We start from the raw sequence: 16,686 nt of genomic DNA, 5'->3' as shown, positions 1-16,686 counted from the left end.
GAGCAGCCCCAGGCTGGCTGTGGGCTGTTGGGAATTTAGCTGCCTAGAGACTGGAAAAGTACAAGACCATGGCTAATTCCAAGTCCTGCACCTGCAAGATAGCGTGTCCTTGGGCCTAGCTGAGTATAATAAAGAAATGGACAGCGAGACGTGAGAAGTCAAGAACGTAGGCCCAAAGGAATGAGAAAGAGTTGATGGTATAGTTTAGCCAATAGATTGCTTGGCTTACAGAATATTCATAAGCTTATTATTTGCTGTATAAGTGTTTGATGCTTTCTTCAATAAACTGGACCTGTGATAAACCATCTGATGTCCTGGTCCCCTTCCTTCGACAAATGGTGACCCCGAATGTTGACCCCCTCGTCTCAAACTAAAAGAAAAAGGGGGAGGATGTGCCACGTTCAAGGAAGTTGGGGCTGGGTCCTGAGCAGCCAGGACGGTGACAGAATTTTGAGGTGAACCCTCGGGGTTCACATCGGGGACCCGAGCCATACGTGCTGCCGGAAGCCTGGAAAGCTGCAAGAGCGCGCTCACGAATATGTATGGATAGGCAAGCAGCATATGATTTATTCGCCGTATATTTAGAGAGGCGAGGAGTAAAGAAGATAGATTTAAAAAAGGAGCTACCAAAGTTGTTAGCCTACGGCTATGCTAAGGAAGTTTTCCTTAACCCACATACAGTCTATGAACTCTTGGAATGGAGAAAATTTGGGGATATACTATGGGAAGCAGTGTTAGAAGATGATAAGACAGCAAAGAAATTGGGCAAGCCATGGCTGGTGGTGCACAATACACTGCTTCAGCATGTCTTTGAGCGCAAGGCAGCCGCCGCGGCTCGGGGCGCCTGTGGGGCTGAGCCACTCCAAACTCGGCATGGGCGCTGCACCATGGGGAGCAGCCCCGGCGAGCAGCTGCCTGAGATGCCGCGCTGCAGCGGCGGTAGTGGTGGAAGCGGCGGGGGGAGTGGAGCAGCCGCAGGGGGAGCAACTCTCGCCGCCACGGGTGCAGCACTGGATGCGGCGCACGCAGTGAGTCAGCCTGCTGGCGAGTCTCGCGAAACAAGAAGGCCAGCGCCGGGGGGTAGCCCGCTCCGACACACGCGGCGCAGGACCAGAGTGCTTTTCCAGTGCCAGCGCTTCTCCCTCACCCTCACGGCTGGTAAAAAGCTTCAGTTTTAGACCTAACCGCCATAATAAATGTGACTCTTGTCAACAAAAGAAAAGATCCCTACTGCAATTAAGAAACCAGTGATAATAAACAAACGACACCAAGGAGCATTACTATCAAGATGTTCCTCAACTAAGTTAAAAAGACTTTTTGTTCTTCCTGGCAGAGACTGTGAAAGAGAAATCAGTGTAGTGAATGCGTGGGTCAAATTTTGACCGATTTGGCTTAGCATCCGTTATGCTGTCAAAATCACCTGTATTAACATACATCAGAAGCACAGATAACTCAGTCAGTGGAACATCAAACTCTGAAATTGTATTTTGAAAAATTTAAAAATGTTAAAGATATGTTAAAGTGATACGTAAGATGTAATAAGTGTGCTTTTTGTATTTTGTGAGCTTTGCTTGGACGTGGTAGAGGTAAAAGCAAGCACTGAATTCAAAAGATTTTTTCCGCAGGTATACCTTGAACAAACTCCTTATGTTGAAGTGCATTCAAGTATAAAAATGCTGTAGCAAACACATGAAATAAGTTGTTTTAGCTTAGTATTTTAGAATCAGGCCTGTAAGTAAGTTATAGTAAATGCTATATTCTATTTTTATAGTAAGTTTTATCAGTTGCTAAGTAGTTTAAGTTAAATCGTCTATTAAGTGCCATTAAATGTTAAACACTGTTAAGGTTAAGTTTTGTTAAGTTTATCTTCTGTTAGGTTTAAGTGCTGTTCAGTTTAATTTCTGTTACGTTTACGTGTTATTAGGTTTAAGTAAAGTTAGATTCTGTTAAGTTTAAAATATATTAAGTTTAAGTTATGTAGAATTTAAAGTCAGTTAAGTTCTGTTAAAGTTAAGTTCTGTTAAATTTAAGTGATTTTACATGTAAGTTCTGTTGATTTGAAAATCTTTTAAGTTTAAGTTGGTAAGGTTAAGTTTTGTTAAAGGTAAAATCTGTAAACTTAAGTTCTGCTAAGTTAAAGTTTAGGGCAAATTTGTTAAAGAATCTGCAAAGGAGGGCCCCTCCAGAAAGCGAAATCCACACGGCCCCTCCCCCCAACCAGTTCGGGAAAAAATTCCTCGGAGAGAGGTGGAAAGAACCTGTTTATTTGACTGGCCCAGCACCCCCCAGCACACAAAATGAACAATACCCGATGACACCGCTCTGAGAAAGATGGCAAAATCAGAAAGTCTCTTTCGGGGGTGGTTGCTCTGTTCTCAGTCCCTCCGGCGCTGGGCCAGCCACTGCAGCCGAACCCTTGGTGTTCCCGGGTCCCAGTCCGGAGCAGGTTCGAGATGGTCACAGGGACAGGAGAGGAGAAACAGTCCAGGAAGCAATGTGGACTGTTTAGCTAGAACTAGCTAATAAGCAGAGGCAGAAAGCAGAGCAGAAGCAAGAGCAGAAAAAGAGAGCAAGCAAAAGCAGCAAGCCCAAAGCTGGAAGTAAAAAAAAAAAAACAGCTCTGTGTATTGCTTGTCTCTGTGTCCTGATAAGAGAAACCCAAACAAAACTTCCACTCTTCAGTGCCGGTCTTAAAGGCACAGAACAGATGAATGGGGATATACAAGCATCATAACGTCACCCCAGGACAGTTGAGATTAATTTTTGTTAAGTTTAAGTAAAGATAAGTTTAAGTGATGTTAAGTTCTGTTAAGTTTAAATATTTTAAGTGTTTTAAGTCTAAGTGCTATTAAGTTTAAGTGATGTTAGATAGATTTATGCTTTTATGATAGGCGTTTATTTTATGACTTGGGCAAAGTGTTGTCGTGAACATCAGAGAAACTCTAGTTAAAAGGGACAATCAGAAGCATTTGTGAGTAGAGCCATTCCTGTTTGAAGTATATTTGCTGTTTGAGAATAGAAAGCATACTTACCGGACAATCGATGCAGATGAAACCTGCACACATTTTACTCCTTTAGCTTATTTTTGTAAGTTGTATTAGCACACCTGAGTTTTGTTTGAGCCTTGTAGCAGCATAGAATCCTTTTTGTATCTGTCATAGAGCATATCCTATAAATAGTGATCGCCTTTACGGTTTGTCTCGCTGGCTTAGATTCCTTGTAAGAGAGAAACCTTGCTAGTTGAGAATACTGCTTGTAATGTAATAGTTGTTAGAATTGCCTATTCTTGTGTTGCAAAGAGTGTGACACAGTTAGCCCATAGAACTTTGCTTCTTCCAAAAGAAAACAGGGGAAATGTTGGGAATTTAGCTGACTAGTGACTGGAAAAGTACAAGACCGTGGCTAATTCCAAGTTCTGCACCTGCAAGATAGTGTGTCCTTGGGCCCAGCTGAGTATGATAAAGAAATGGACAGCGAGATGTGAGAAGTAGAGAATGTAGGCCCAAAGGAATGAGGAAGAGTTAATGGTATAGTTTAACCAATAGATTGCTTGGCTTACGGAATATTCATAAGCTTATTATTTGCTGTATAAGTGTTTGATGCTTTCTTCAATAAACTGGACCTGTGATGAACCATCTGGTGTCCTGGTCCCCTTCCTTTGACAGTGGGCAGGCTGGAGGAAAACAGCATGGCTGGGGCTCTGCAAGGGCCCTGGGGCAGACAGGAAGGAGCAGCAGAGCAGGGGCCGATCCATCCCCAGTGGGCTGCACAGCCCAGGGCAGCGTCCCAGAGCGTCCTCATGGAGCTGCCAAAAACATCCCCCCTCTGCAACCCTGGCCTCTCCCCCAGCTCACACAGGTGCCCCATCCTTGCAGGCACAGACACGGCAGCACTGGCTCAGCAGCCCCTGTTTGCATTGCACACAGCAGGGGGAGCACCCCCATGCTGTTGCTGTGGGGACATGAACCTGAGGGAGAACAAATGCCATCAGCCCCTGGGGCCAGCAAGGGCTGGGGGACACCAGGGAACCCACTCAGCTTTGTCCTGGCCTCTGCAGTCAGCCAGAAAGTTTGTTCCCATCAGCTGGGAGTTTCGTCCCACTGCAAATGCTGGGTCTCAGAGCCAGGGCTGCCTGGCAGCTACCCCCAAACTGCCCTCAGCATTTCCTTGGCTTCACCTTTGCTTTCTTTAGTCTTTCCTGCTACATATTTCTTCCTCTTGCCCACCCAGGGGGCCCAGAACTTGAGGACACATCACCTGAGGTGCTGCCTAACCAGTGCCCAGCACAGGGAAGAATCCCTGCCCTGCTCCTGCTGGCCACACCATTCCTGATCCAGGCCAGGCGCCATTGGCCTTCTTGGCCACCTGGGCACACTGCTGGCTCATGTCCAGCCTGCTGTCCATCAGTCCCTGCAGGTCCCTTTCTGCCTGGCTGCTTTCTAGCTCCTCTGTCCCCAGCCTGTAGTGCTGCAGGGGTTGTTGTGGCCAAAATGCAGGACCCGGCACTTGGACTTGTTAAACCTCACCTTGGTGGAGTTTGGCCCCGGATCCAGCCTGTCCAGGTCCCTGTGCACAGCCCTCCTACCCTCCAGCAGATCACTCCCAGACAACTTGGTGTCACCATGGTTCCATGAGGCCCAAAAGTGTCGCAATGGTCTCCATGACTCCATAAGGCCTCCCAGTTTCACACTGTTTCTTTGGTTCCATGGGACCCCTTGATGTCACAAAGTCACTTGGATCCTTGGGCCTTGCAGTGTCACAATGGCCCTTGGTTCCCCAAGGCCCCTCAGTGTCACAGTGGATCCTTGGTTCCATAAGGTCTGGCAAGGCAGCAATGCTCTCCTTGGTTCTACAGTGTCACAATGGCCTCTCTGTCCCAAGGGGCACTTTTGTGGTCGGTGGTGGTGCAATCAACTTTCCCTGAGAGTGTTTTGTGGTAACAGGCAGGAGCCACGAGAGCACCAGCACACACACACACAGACACACACACAGACACACAGACACACACACAGACATAGACACAGACACAGACACACACAGACACACACACACAGACACACACACACACACATGCAGCAGTGGAGATGCGGGAGTGTCCAGGCATGGAGTTCTATCGAGGGTTTATTACGGTCTAATGCTCCGGGGGTTTGGGGGGTTTAGGGTATAAATACAGAAAAAGAGGGGGTGGATGAGAGCATCAGGATCTAAGGTTTCAGGGGTGGTATACAGGAAAGGGACTGAGCATTTAGGGGTGGTACACAAGGAAAGGGACTAATAGGGAATGCCAGGGTGGATAGGCAGAGACAAACTAGAGGGAAGACAGGGAAGGGAGAACTCTCTGGAACATGAACATATGAGGTTAATAGAGGTAGGAAAGGCAAATGGGTCAGTGGGGAGGACAGAACTGGGACAAATTACCATAGTGCTGTAAATTACCATAGTGCTGTAGAGCACCATAGGAGAAGTTTCTTTCCTCATCCTGAGCTGTGAGGAATGCCCAGAGCCTAAGTTGCATTTCTCAAGGGCATTGCTGTTGCCCTCTCTCCAGTAGGCTCACAGGTCTACAACTCTACAACCCTCCCTTTTTGTTTCATTTAAAGGCTTCTCCTATGGATTTCTGCAATCACTTTACAAAATAAGGGAACATAACTAATATATCAATAACTGAAACTCATAAGAGTACTAAAGTAATAACTCAAAAAGGAAATAGTACATAAGATTAGAATACAACTAAAATAATTGGATGGATAGGAATTAATTAAACAATGTCTTTTTTGTGGAATGCAAGTCCAGTAGGGAGTTGCATTGTTAAGGCAGTGTAGAGCCCTTTTCTTTTTCAGAATATTGGTTTGTATCTGTGTGCTGCATATTTTGTTCTTCTTTTCCACACCACTTGTGCTTGTCGTCACAGCTTTTGGCAAGGCTCGTTAGTCTTGTAGGACAGGGACCCCCTCTCACAGTCCCTGCATGCCTTACAATGCTCCTTATCAGGCATGGATTCCTGTTTTGGGTTCCTCCCTCTTTTGGATTGGACAGGGGCCTCCAGGGTCTGCAATCTACCTGCCATCTCCCAGTCACGTTCCCTAGCAGCTTGTTCCGACACCCCTGCCCTGTGATCCTCAGGCTTGGTGTTAGAGTCTGGGGAATCACTGTCTTCTGCTGAGGAGGAGGGCCTGCTGGTAGAGGAGCGGTGCTCCTGGATAACCAGTGCAGCCCCATGTGGTGGGCTGCTGCAGGCCAAGGTGGCTGCCTTCCTGTCACCATCATGTCCCCTTCCAGCTCCGGTGATGTGGGAGCTAGAGGTGTCATGGCTGCCAGGGGGGGAGGCTAGGGTGGAAAAGGTGGAGACCACAAGGGGAAAGGCAGAGCCCGCATCAGGAAGGGTGGTACTGATGGAAAAAGGGGATCTCAATACAGGGACAGCGATTGACGTGATGGGTGGAGGGGAATGCATTGCAGGGGAGGAGCCCAATGATGGCGGAGCAGGAAAGGGCAGAGGAGAGGCAGGAAAGTAACCATTTTGGCGTGTGGGGGTGGGAAAACTTGGATCAGGAGAGGACAAAATAGCAGGGCTAGCAACGTTGCCGGCGCCACTTTGCAGGGTAACAGCAACTGAGGGAGACGAAAGAGGGTATTGCAGGCAGAGGAAGAAGGTTGAGGGGAAGGTCCAGAGCTGCATGGCCAGTGACGTCCAGTAAGGGGAGAGAGGAGATCGGGAGGCATCAGGGAGATGGCATAAACCTTGTGCTGGATAGTGACATCTGCCGGTTGATTGCTCCTCAGGCAGGGAAGAAGGTTTAGGGGCTCAGGGAGAAGATGAAGGGGAAGGGGTTTTGAACTGGGGACCCAAAACTCTTCCGGAAGTTTCCCCTGATTTTTTAGCTGAATAGAACAAAAAAGAAGATAAAACTTTTCGCTATAAATGGAAGAAAAAAGAGGATAAAACTTTCGTACTTTTAATATTCCCTCCATTTATAAAACAACTTGATGCCAACCATATCCCAAATCCCAGGCCATAGAACTGATTCCCTTGTAACATAAAATATTTGAAAAGAAAATGATCAAAGCTTTCAAATTCCCTTTTGAAAAACTAATTCCCCAAGCAAAAGGGTTAATGCAACTTGGAAAAATAATCTCCTGCTGCAGAAAGGTGAGTTTTGTGCCCATTCTGCCATATTTTCACCAACAAGATTTAAAATGAGAAAACGAAAGAAAATGGTGACCCTGACCACAACATACCCACCCAACGGAGGGTCAACAAAGGATCTTGTGGGAGTCTGTCGAGGAGAGCGATCCTCCAGTCTGTGACTCTGGGAGGGTTGCAGGTCTCTCCCCTCAGTGTGCCTTGATAAAACTCAGAGGTTGACTTACAGTAGTGGATGACCTGAAGGTGACTTAGATTGCAGCCATGCTGGAGATGCTCCTCATGGGTACAAAAAAAGGTCCCTGTTCGGGCACCACGTGTTGTGGTCTGCAGTGGTGGTGGTGGATGCAACCTTCCCTGAGAGCATCTTGCACGAACACGCAGGAGCCACGAGAGCCCCAGCACAGAGAGACACACACAGACACACAGACAGACACACCCAGTCACACACATAGACACACAGACACACAAACACACACACACAGAGCAGCTCGGCAGTGGAGACACAGGAGGGTCCAAGCATGGAGTTCCCACATGCTTTATTTCAGGCAACACTGAAGGGGTCCAGGGATCAAAGACAAAGGAGGGTTTAGGTTATAAATACAGGAAAAGAGAGGGTGGAGAAGAGCATCAGGGATCCAATGGTCTGAGGGCTCAGGGATGGTACACAGAGCAGGGACCAATAGGAATGCTAGAGTGGATAGCCGGAAACATAAACCAATGGGATTATAGGGAAGGGAGAACTCACCAGAACACGAACACATAAGGGAAAAAGGGCCAAGGGGCCAACAGGGATGAAAGAACTGGGACAAATTACCATATTGCTGCAGAGCACCATGGGGGAAGTTTCTTTCCTCACCCCGAGCTGTGAGGAACTCCCAGAACCTAAGGTGCATCTCTCCAGGGCATTGCTGTTGACCTCTGCCCAGTAAGCTCACAGGTCTCCAAACACACACTCGAGTTGTCTGAGGCCATTCATCATTTCTCTGCTCTTCAGCACCAAGGCAACAGACTCTGGCTACAGCTCTGAGCTCATGCCCATGGCAACCACCCCTAGCAATTGGGCTCCATGGAGCTGCTTTCAGGAAACCCTCCAAGAGCTGAGTAGTGCCCCAAAACTGCCTCAGAAACATGAGATACCCCAGCATCTCTTCATGAACAGGGAATATCCAAAAACTCCCTCAGTAATGGGCTTCCCCTGCCATCGTCATGCCCAAATTTCGGCTGTCTCATTCCAGACCTCAACCCACCTCCGCAATCCAAACCCCAACCCATCACACCTCTCCTGGACATCATGACCCCCTTCCCAAGCTGTATTTCCCCCATTTGACACCTCCCAAACCCAATCCCACCCGTCCTGCCCCACCCATGGCCATTTCACCCCTCCTGATTTGCATCCCACTTTGCCCAATCTCCTTCCAACCCCATTTCACCCCAAGGGGCTCTGGAATTGCATAATTTTGGGGTGGGATTGAGTAGTTTTCAGTGGCGTTGAGCGGTTTTGAGCAGACAGATCAATCCCTCTTTTCTTTTGGAGTGCCAAGAAATAAAGACAACCAAACCAAACACCCCCAACCCCCCAATATCCTCCCAGATATCTTCCAGAATCCAAGATTCCCTCAAAACACAAGTAAAGTACAAGGCTTTAGGTGCCTTTGATGAATTGAATCGATTTTTGAAAGGAGGGAGATACATAAAAAGATAATGAGAGGCAAAGAAAAAGGAACACAAATCACTCCTCACTGTGTGACCCAAGGAATGTGGGTCACCAGGGCTCTGACAAATGTGGGTCCTCTGATGGGGATGGAGATTGAGCAGTGCATGAAGCTCTACCTGCAATCAGGGCTCTCGCAGGGCTTCCCTTACCAGTGCCTCCTTTGGTGTCGGGTAAAGAACGAGTAGTCTGAGAAGCCCTTCCCCCACTGGGGACACTCTAGGGGCATCTCCCTAGTGTGGATGCATTGGTGCCTGACAAGTTCTGAACTGCAGCTAAAGCCTTTCCCACACTCCCCACACTCGTAAGCCCATTCCCTGGTGTGGATCAGCTGGTGGCTGATCAGGGTGCTGCTCTGCCTGCAGCTCTTCCCACACTCCAAGCACTTGTGGGGATTCTCCCCATCATGAAGCTGCTCATGGACCACCAGCTCTGAGCCCTGGCTTGAGCTCTGTCCACCTTCCTGGCTCAGGGAGGGTCTTTCCTTCTCAGAGCTCACTGGGCTGGGTTTGGAGCCCCTCCTCCTGTGGGCTCTCTGGGGATTTTCCTCCCCGTTGGATTCCTGTGCTCTAGAGTCACTCATAACAGCTTCTTCCTCCAGGTTCTTCCGTAGTGATTTTTCCTCCCTGGTCTCCATCCTCAGCTTCTTGTCTGGGGGAGGAAAGACAAGGAGAGGATGGGATTTGCCTCCGTGCCAGAGGGAAGAGAAAGGAGATCCCCCCCACTGCATCTCCGGTAGGATGATGTTGGCAGCAGGGTTGTCCTGCAGCCAGGGGCCGTCCTGGGCTGTGCGATTGTCCTGGGGTGATGTTATGATTCTTGTATCCCCATTCACCTGTTCTGGGCCTTTAAGACCGGCTCTGAAGAGTGGAAGTTTTGTTTGGGTTTCTCTTATCAGAGACACAGAGACAAGCGGTTCATAAGGCTGTTTTTTCACTTCTGGCTTGCTTGCTGCTTTTGCTTGCTCTCTTTTTCTGCTCTTGCTTCTGCTCTGCTTTCACCTCTGCTCATTAGCTAAACTATTGAAGTGGAGGGAGAAGACCCACCTTTGTTGGTTCAGCATCGACTCCAGTTTATTGATCAACCAGGCACCTTTTATAACAGTGCTAATTCACTTCATGCATATTGCAAAACCTGAGCTCCCGATAGGCTGTAGAGAAAACTTGAGCTCCTCCTTTTGTTTACAATACCTGAAGTTAGTTTATTGAACCCAAGATCAGTGTTCTCACCATGATATGAAAAGTTCTCAAAACCTTTATATCTGTTCCCAGAACAGCCATCTGTTCCCAGAGCAGCCAAGGACAGGATATCTGCCTGTTTTTGAGAGAACGGTCTGAGAATCTTGTTTATATAAAAGGGTGCTGAGAACCTTAATTATTTACAGAATCAAGCCTGGGAAAGGCTGCTTTTTCCCTTAGCTGAATACCTTCATGGCCTCTTTCTTTAAGCCATGCTTGAACCAGGCTCTCCACACTAAATAGTCCATATTCCTTCCTGGACCGTTTCTCCTCTCCTGTTTCTGTGACCATCTCGAACCTGCTTCGGACTGGGACCCAGGAACACCGAAGGTTCGGCTGCAGCAGCTGCCCCAGCGCCGGAGGGACTGAGAACAGAGCAACCACCCCCCCCGAAAGATACTTTCTGACTTTGTCATCTTTCTCCAAGCGGTGTCATCGGGTATTGTTCATTTTGTGTGCTGGGTGGTGCTGGACCAGTCAAATAAACAGGTTCTTTCCACCTCTCTCCAAGGAATTTTTTCCCGAATCAGTTGGGGGGAGGGGCCGTGTAGGTCTCACTTTCTGGAGGGGCCCTCCTTTGCAGATTCTTTAACAAATTTGCCCAAAACCAGGACAAATCTTTGGCGCCCAAACGTGAGGTGAGAGAGAGAGTGGAAAAACCCTGTTTTGACTGCATTTTGGCTGCTATTACTCTGTGTTCGTTTAAATCAGCTAATAGCCATGCTTTTTGGATTCATAATGTCTGTTGGGGTGAAGGTTTGCATGCATTTCTGGTCCCTAGGGTTTTTTGAGATTTTAATACCTCTCTGGTCCCTAGGCTTATTTTCCTATCCAGAAATAGCTTTAGTATTGCCCCTAATATGTAGTAGTTTTTACATCAGATGGGCTGTGACCAGAATAGCTATCCTGCTGGGTTTGGTAGCAATAATGTGCAAGAAGTTTATAAACATGCTAGGGTCTGCTCCAGGTATGAATGGTTCATGGCTATGGTTATGCATCCAGTTTGTTGCAGGAGGAGCAGGAGGGAATGAGGTTTTTCAGCCTCTGCTTTCCTCCTTCTCCTATGAATCAGTTGCATCACTAGTGAAGGATGTTCAATTTCCCCTGAATGTTAAAGAAACCATCTTCCTGGTATTCAATCTGGTAACCTTCCTCTATACAGCCTGCTGCTTCTCTAGAATGAGGGCTGAGATTTCTAGACGGGCTGATGAGACCCTTGACTCAGGAGTAGATCCAGGTGTGGAAAATCCTAAGTGGTGTGGGAAATAGGAGGATATGGGCCAAATCCCGTAGGAATTCTCTGATCCTATAGTTTGGGATTTTCCCCATGAACAAATTCAGAACCCAGCTGAGGTGTGGAAATATCTGAAAGAGAAGTACCAGGATGAGCCTAAGGAGAGGAAGGTCATTGCAGTGAGCTGGGCCCTGGCATATGCTTATCGCACACTGCTAGATACTCTAGGGCAGCAGACAGAGGCAGGGGGGCAGGGAGATAAATCAGCAACTGTCCCGGTGACTCAGGTTGCAGTTAACACTCCAGGCTTGAAGCCAGCATCTAAACCCATGGCTGTTGCTACCAGCACTAGAGGTGGGAAATGCACGGACAAGACCAATCGACCAGTGGACAATGATGATGATGATGATGATGATGATGAAGGAGAAGGAACCTCAGTGCCTCCTGATGTAAAGTCAGGAGTCAAAGCAGCAGGTGCAAGATCAGATGCCAATATTGAGTCCTTTTCCCTGAAGGACCTTCGTGGCCTACGGAAGGATTACACTCGAAAGTCTGATGAATCTATCATTAGTTGGCTGGTCCCCCTCTGGGATGCTGCAGGTGAGGCTACAATTTTGGATGGCACTGAAGCCAGGCATTTGGGATCCCTGTCACAGGATCCTGTCATAGACCAAGGAATGATGAGGGGGGCTAACTCTCACAGCCTCTGGGAACGGGTCCTAAGAAGTGTGGCAGAAGGATACCTGTGTGCAGATGCTCTCTATATGCAGCAAACCCAGTGGAAGACCATAGAGCAAGGGATCCAACGCCTGAGAGAAATGGCCGTGGCAGAGATTATCTTCTCAGATGATGTAACAACTAGGAACCAAGACTTAGTACCATGCACGTCTGTGATGTGGTGAAAACTCGTACGACTTAGGCCACATAAATATGTTTCTGCCTTTGCCATCATGAAGAGGAATGAGAGGGGTGAGTCTGAGCTTGACATGGCAAGGAAGCTCCGAGCATATGCAGATGCTGTACATGGCCCGACACATGCCAGAATCGCAGCGGTAGAAACACGTCTGCAGAACTCAGAGGATAAGATAGAGGAGAACCATAAGAAGCTTACAGAGGAGATTAAAGAAGACCTTCTCCAAATTTCAGCAGTACAGATCCGAGGTTCTGGCATCCAAGGCAGACGTTTCCCAGATGGTGAGAGAAGATACACCCCACGAGCTGAGCTGTGGTTTTACCTGCGTGATTGTGGGGAAAACATGAGAAGGTGGGATAGGAAACCTACCGCTGTTCTGGCACGACGGGTGCGTGAACTGAAAGAAGCCACCAGGAGGAAAGCAGCTCCAGTTGCCCGTAGCCGAACGGCCAGGTATGATTATGATGACATGTCTGATCCCCTCGAAGGAACATCCAAAACATACACCCAGGGAAAGAATGATAACCAGGCTTAGAGGGGCCCTGCCTCTAGCCAGGTAGAGGCCAGTGTTGCCTTCTGATACAAGGCAGGCGACCTGGTTTCGGGAGACAGCACGGCGATCCCCTTCCCCAGGGTCGCTCGGGCCTAAGAAACATGCGGACACCAATGTGGTGGAGAATCAAAGGCCTTTATTCTCTCTTCTTGTGGTGTTTTATAGTCTAGGGGGCTTCTACGTCAGGTGAGGGTCTGTCCTTACCATCTATGGTTAGTGAGGAATGGAAAGTTACTGGGCAAGTGGATAGTTACTGGCATCTGGTTCAGGGGGCTACATTCCTATGTTAATTTTCTTATCTAAGGGGGCAGGGGCCCTGTCTTCCCGTAACATCACGAGATCTTCCGAACGCCAGGCCCTACCTGCTACATCTCCCCCCCCTTTTTCACAAATGAATGAGGTAGTCATATACTGAAATGAGGTATAAGGTTGTAGTTCGATAAGGAAAAGGGGGTTTGGTAAATCTGAGTAAGTTTTCGCCAGTCAAGTTTAGGACTTGTGGCTGGCAGTGTTCCCTGGTTGGATTCGCCAGCCGATGAACAGGATGTTGGCCCGTTCCAGGCGGGCCTGAACGAATGAGACCAGCTTGTTCAGCAGGCAAGGTCCGAAAGTAACCGCTAGAAGCAGCAATGCCAATGGACCTATTAGGGTAGAAATCAGAGTGGTTAGCCATGGTGATTGATTGAACCAGGATTCGAACCAGCCCTGTTGGGCTTCCCTGTCCTTCTGCCTCTGAGCCAGTCTGTTTCGGAGTTCTGCCATGGAGTCTCTTACGACTCCTGTGTGGTCTGCATAGGAGCAGCACTCCTCTCTCAAGGCGACACACAGGCCTCCTTGCTGCATGACCAGGAGGTCCAGACCTCGCCTGTTCTGCAAGACCACTTCTGAGAGAGAGGAGACTGACTTCTCCAGGAAGGAGATGGATTTCTTGATCCTTTGCAGGTCCTCATCGATGGTCATTTGCAGCTGGGACAGTCCTTGGTGCTGCGTCGCTAGGGCTGAGACACCCATTGCCGTTCCTGCTGCTCCTAAACCAAGCAACATCGCGATAGTTACATCTGTTATTATTTCTCTTTTGTGGAGCCGGCTGGGTTCCTCAAAAAGGTGGTACTCTTCTTCATCTGAGTGGTACAGGACCCTAGGAACAATCAGAACTTGGACACAAAAGCCGTTAGAGTCATTGAATTTGGCAAGGAACACACAGGGACTCACTCCAGATCGCTGGCAAACCCACATCGCAGATGCGGATGGGACTACCCACTTATTGTTTTTCCTGTTAGGCTTGACAACTTTGGTGCAGACGTTGCCTCTCCGCCTAGCTAGGGTTGCATTGCCAAAGCATCTGCCCTGGCCTGTGACTTGACTCAGGGTGATTCCTTTGCGAGGGGTTTCCCATCTGCACTGGTGAGGGGCATCGGCTGTGGAGTAACTGAAGGGAGTGTTTAAAGCGATTCCTTCATAAAAGGGAGGTTTGACATCGTAGCAAAGCCAGCAGGATTCGGTTAGGTTAGGGTTGGATTCATTCAGGGATATAAAGGTAGCTTCTAACATACAAAGTATTGGGTCTGAGTCCTACTTGGCTGCGCGGTCTGTCTGAAAGACTTCCGCATGGCCGGTTGGGACTTTGCTGACTCTAGTGGGTAGGGTTTTAGGGTAGGTTGCGTTTTTCCCTTTCGGCACGCTTTTAATCACTTTGTTTGGTCCGACTGCCCGGGGTGCCGACGGTTGGAGCCTGATAATTCGCACATTTACTCTCTCTTTTGACCCTTGAAGGACTACTGTCCACGTTCGGTCTATGGCCCAACTGGGGTGATCTGGCTGCAAGACTGTCATGTTATAGCTAGTGCATTTCCGAATTTTTGGGATTTTATGGTGATTGCGATAAAAGCTTCCCTGGAGGAAGATGGGTGTTTTGCAGCCGCTGGGTGCCCAGGCGAACTGTAAGAATTTGTCGGGCTCTTGTGGATCCCACCCAGGCCCCGACGGTCTGGCATCTGTAACTATGGTTTCGCAGCCCCAGTGCCCACAATATCCCCACCCTGGGTGATTGCAGTAGCTTTTTCCTGGGTTTGAAGCTGGGCACCAGTAGGATAGATACATGTGTGTGGCATGTGGGGAATTGGGGTGTACCTTTGGTTGTCCTGGAAACAGATCGGTGATGCGGAGCACGAAGGATGGGGCATTCGGTGTGGTGATTTCCCTGAGCACTTTGTCGCTACTAAGGTGTTGCATGACCCACCTGAAAGGCCGGTGGGGGTAGTGATCTGGGCTGGCTTGTCCTCTGGCAACAAGCCCCAACAGCAAAATCACACAGAAACACCGTTGATGCTTTGGTCTCACCCGTGCGGGTCTCTCAGGCGCTGCCAGGTGGCTTGGTGGTCTGTCACTTTCCTCTGGAATGAGCATGTACGCGTCACGAGGACATCCTATGAGCATGTCCCTTAAACAGAAACTCGCAATTCTCGTCAGTTTAAGTGGACACCATCTGACTTTGCTGTCCCTTTTGACAGCTGCATACCCTCTCTCTGTGAGCATCAGCTTCCAGCCCCGTTCCCATTCACCCAGCTCGTTTCTAATTACCACCTGTGGGCCCTCCTCTAGCGCTCGGGTGGCCCAGTGTTTTTGAACGGGACTGTTTGTTTCATCTCCCCTAGGGAACTGATTCAGTGCTAGCAAAGCAGTTGCCAGCATGAGCGCTTGATCTCCCGAGGGAATGGCATTGGCAAAGCCCTCTGCTTTCGCCAATACTTCTAGTTTGGTTTTCAGGGTCTGATTTGCTCTCTCCACTATGGCCTGCCCGGTACTGTTATACGGGATACCTTGCATTAATGTGATGCCCCATTTTGAGGCGAATTCCTGTACTGGTTTGGAGGTGAAATTGGATCTGTTGTCCGTTTTGATCTGCTTGGGGATACCAAGCCAAGCCATGGCTGTCAGCCAGTGCTGAATTGTGGCCTTGGAGTTTTTTTTGGGGTGCTGTGTGGCTATGATCGTTCCGCTATAAGTGTCCACTGTCACTGCAAGCCATGCTCGGGGCTTCAGCAGTTCACACCAGGTGAAGTCCGATTGCCAGATCTCTGAAGGCTTGAGAGCTCTCGGGTTGACCCCACTGGTCCATAAGGGTGACTTCTGGCAATGAGGACAGGTGGCTACCACGTGTTTTGCGTCTGTGGTCGGGATCCCACATCTCTTCGCCAGTGCTTTGGCTCCGATGTGAAGCGACTCGTGCAGCTGACGAGCTTCCTGCAACGTCCATACGCCTTTTGCTGCGGCGTCCGCTTTGTCGTTGCCGGTCTGGAAGTAGCCTTTGACTGGGTCATGGCTGTTAACGTGAATGACTGACACGGTGCCCTGTCGCGAGGAGAGTGCTTCTTCCAGCATTAGGGCTGCTGCTGATGTAGACACTCCTGGTCCTGCCATGGCTAAGCAAAGCCTTGTTACGAATATAGAGTCCGTTACTATGTTAAGGTGTTCCTCTTGAAAGAGTCCGCATGCCAAGACGACTGCTGTCGCCTCCAGCTGTTGCACTGACAGTGTGGGGTCACGTGCTTTGACGCAATGCCATTGCTCTCCTGCCTGCCACACTGCTGCTGCGGTTGAAGTCATGGAGGAAGCATCTGTGAAGACCGTTGGTCCTGTCTGCTGTTGGTCCGTGACCTTTGGCGGTATGTCCATGTCGACAATGGTCAGCAGCTTAGTCCAGGGTGGTTTGGAGGAGTAGGAGATTTCTCCTCTGAAGCCGGTGAGAGCAAGGGCTAGGTACTCCGATATTGTGGCTGACTCCGTAGTCAGTTGCTTGCGAAACGGAAGGTGGATGCTTGTCGGCTCAGTCCCTAGGTGTTTCAAAGTGAGTTTCCTGCCTTTCATGATGAGGTTAGAGATGCATTCGA

This window comes from Zonotrichia albicollis, unplaced genomic scaffold, assembly GCF_047830755.1.
Source record: "Zonotrichia albicollis isolate bZonAlb1 unplaced genomic scaffold, bZonAlb1.hap1 Scaffold_83, whole genome shotgun sequence".
In the NCBI taxonomy this organism is placed as follows: domain Eukaryota; kingdom Metazoa; phylum Chordata; class Aves; order Passeriformes; family Passerellidae; genus Zonotrichia; species Zonotrichia albicollis.
The sequence above is the reverse complement of the archived record's forward strand: the minus strand, read 5'-3'. Positions refer to the sequence as shown.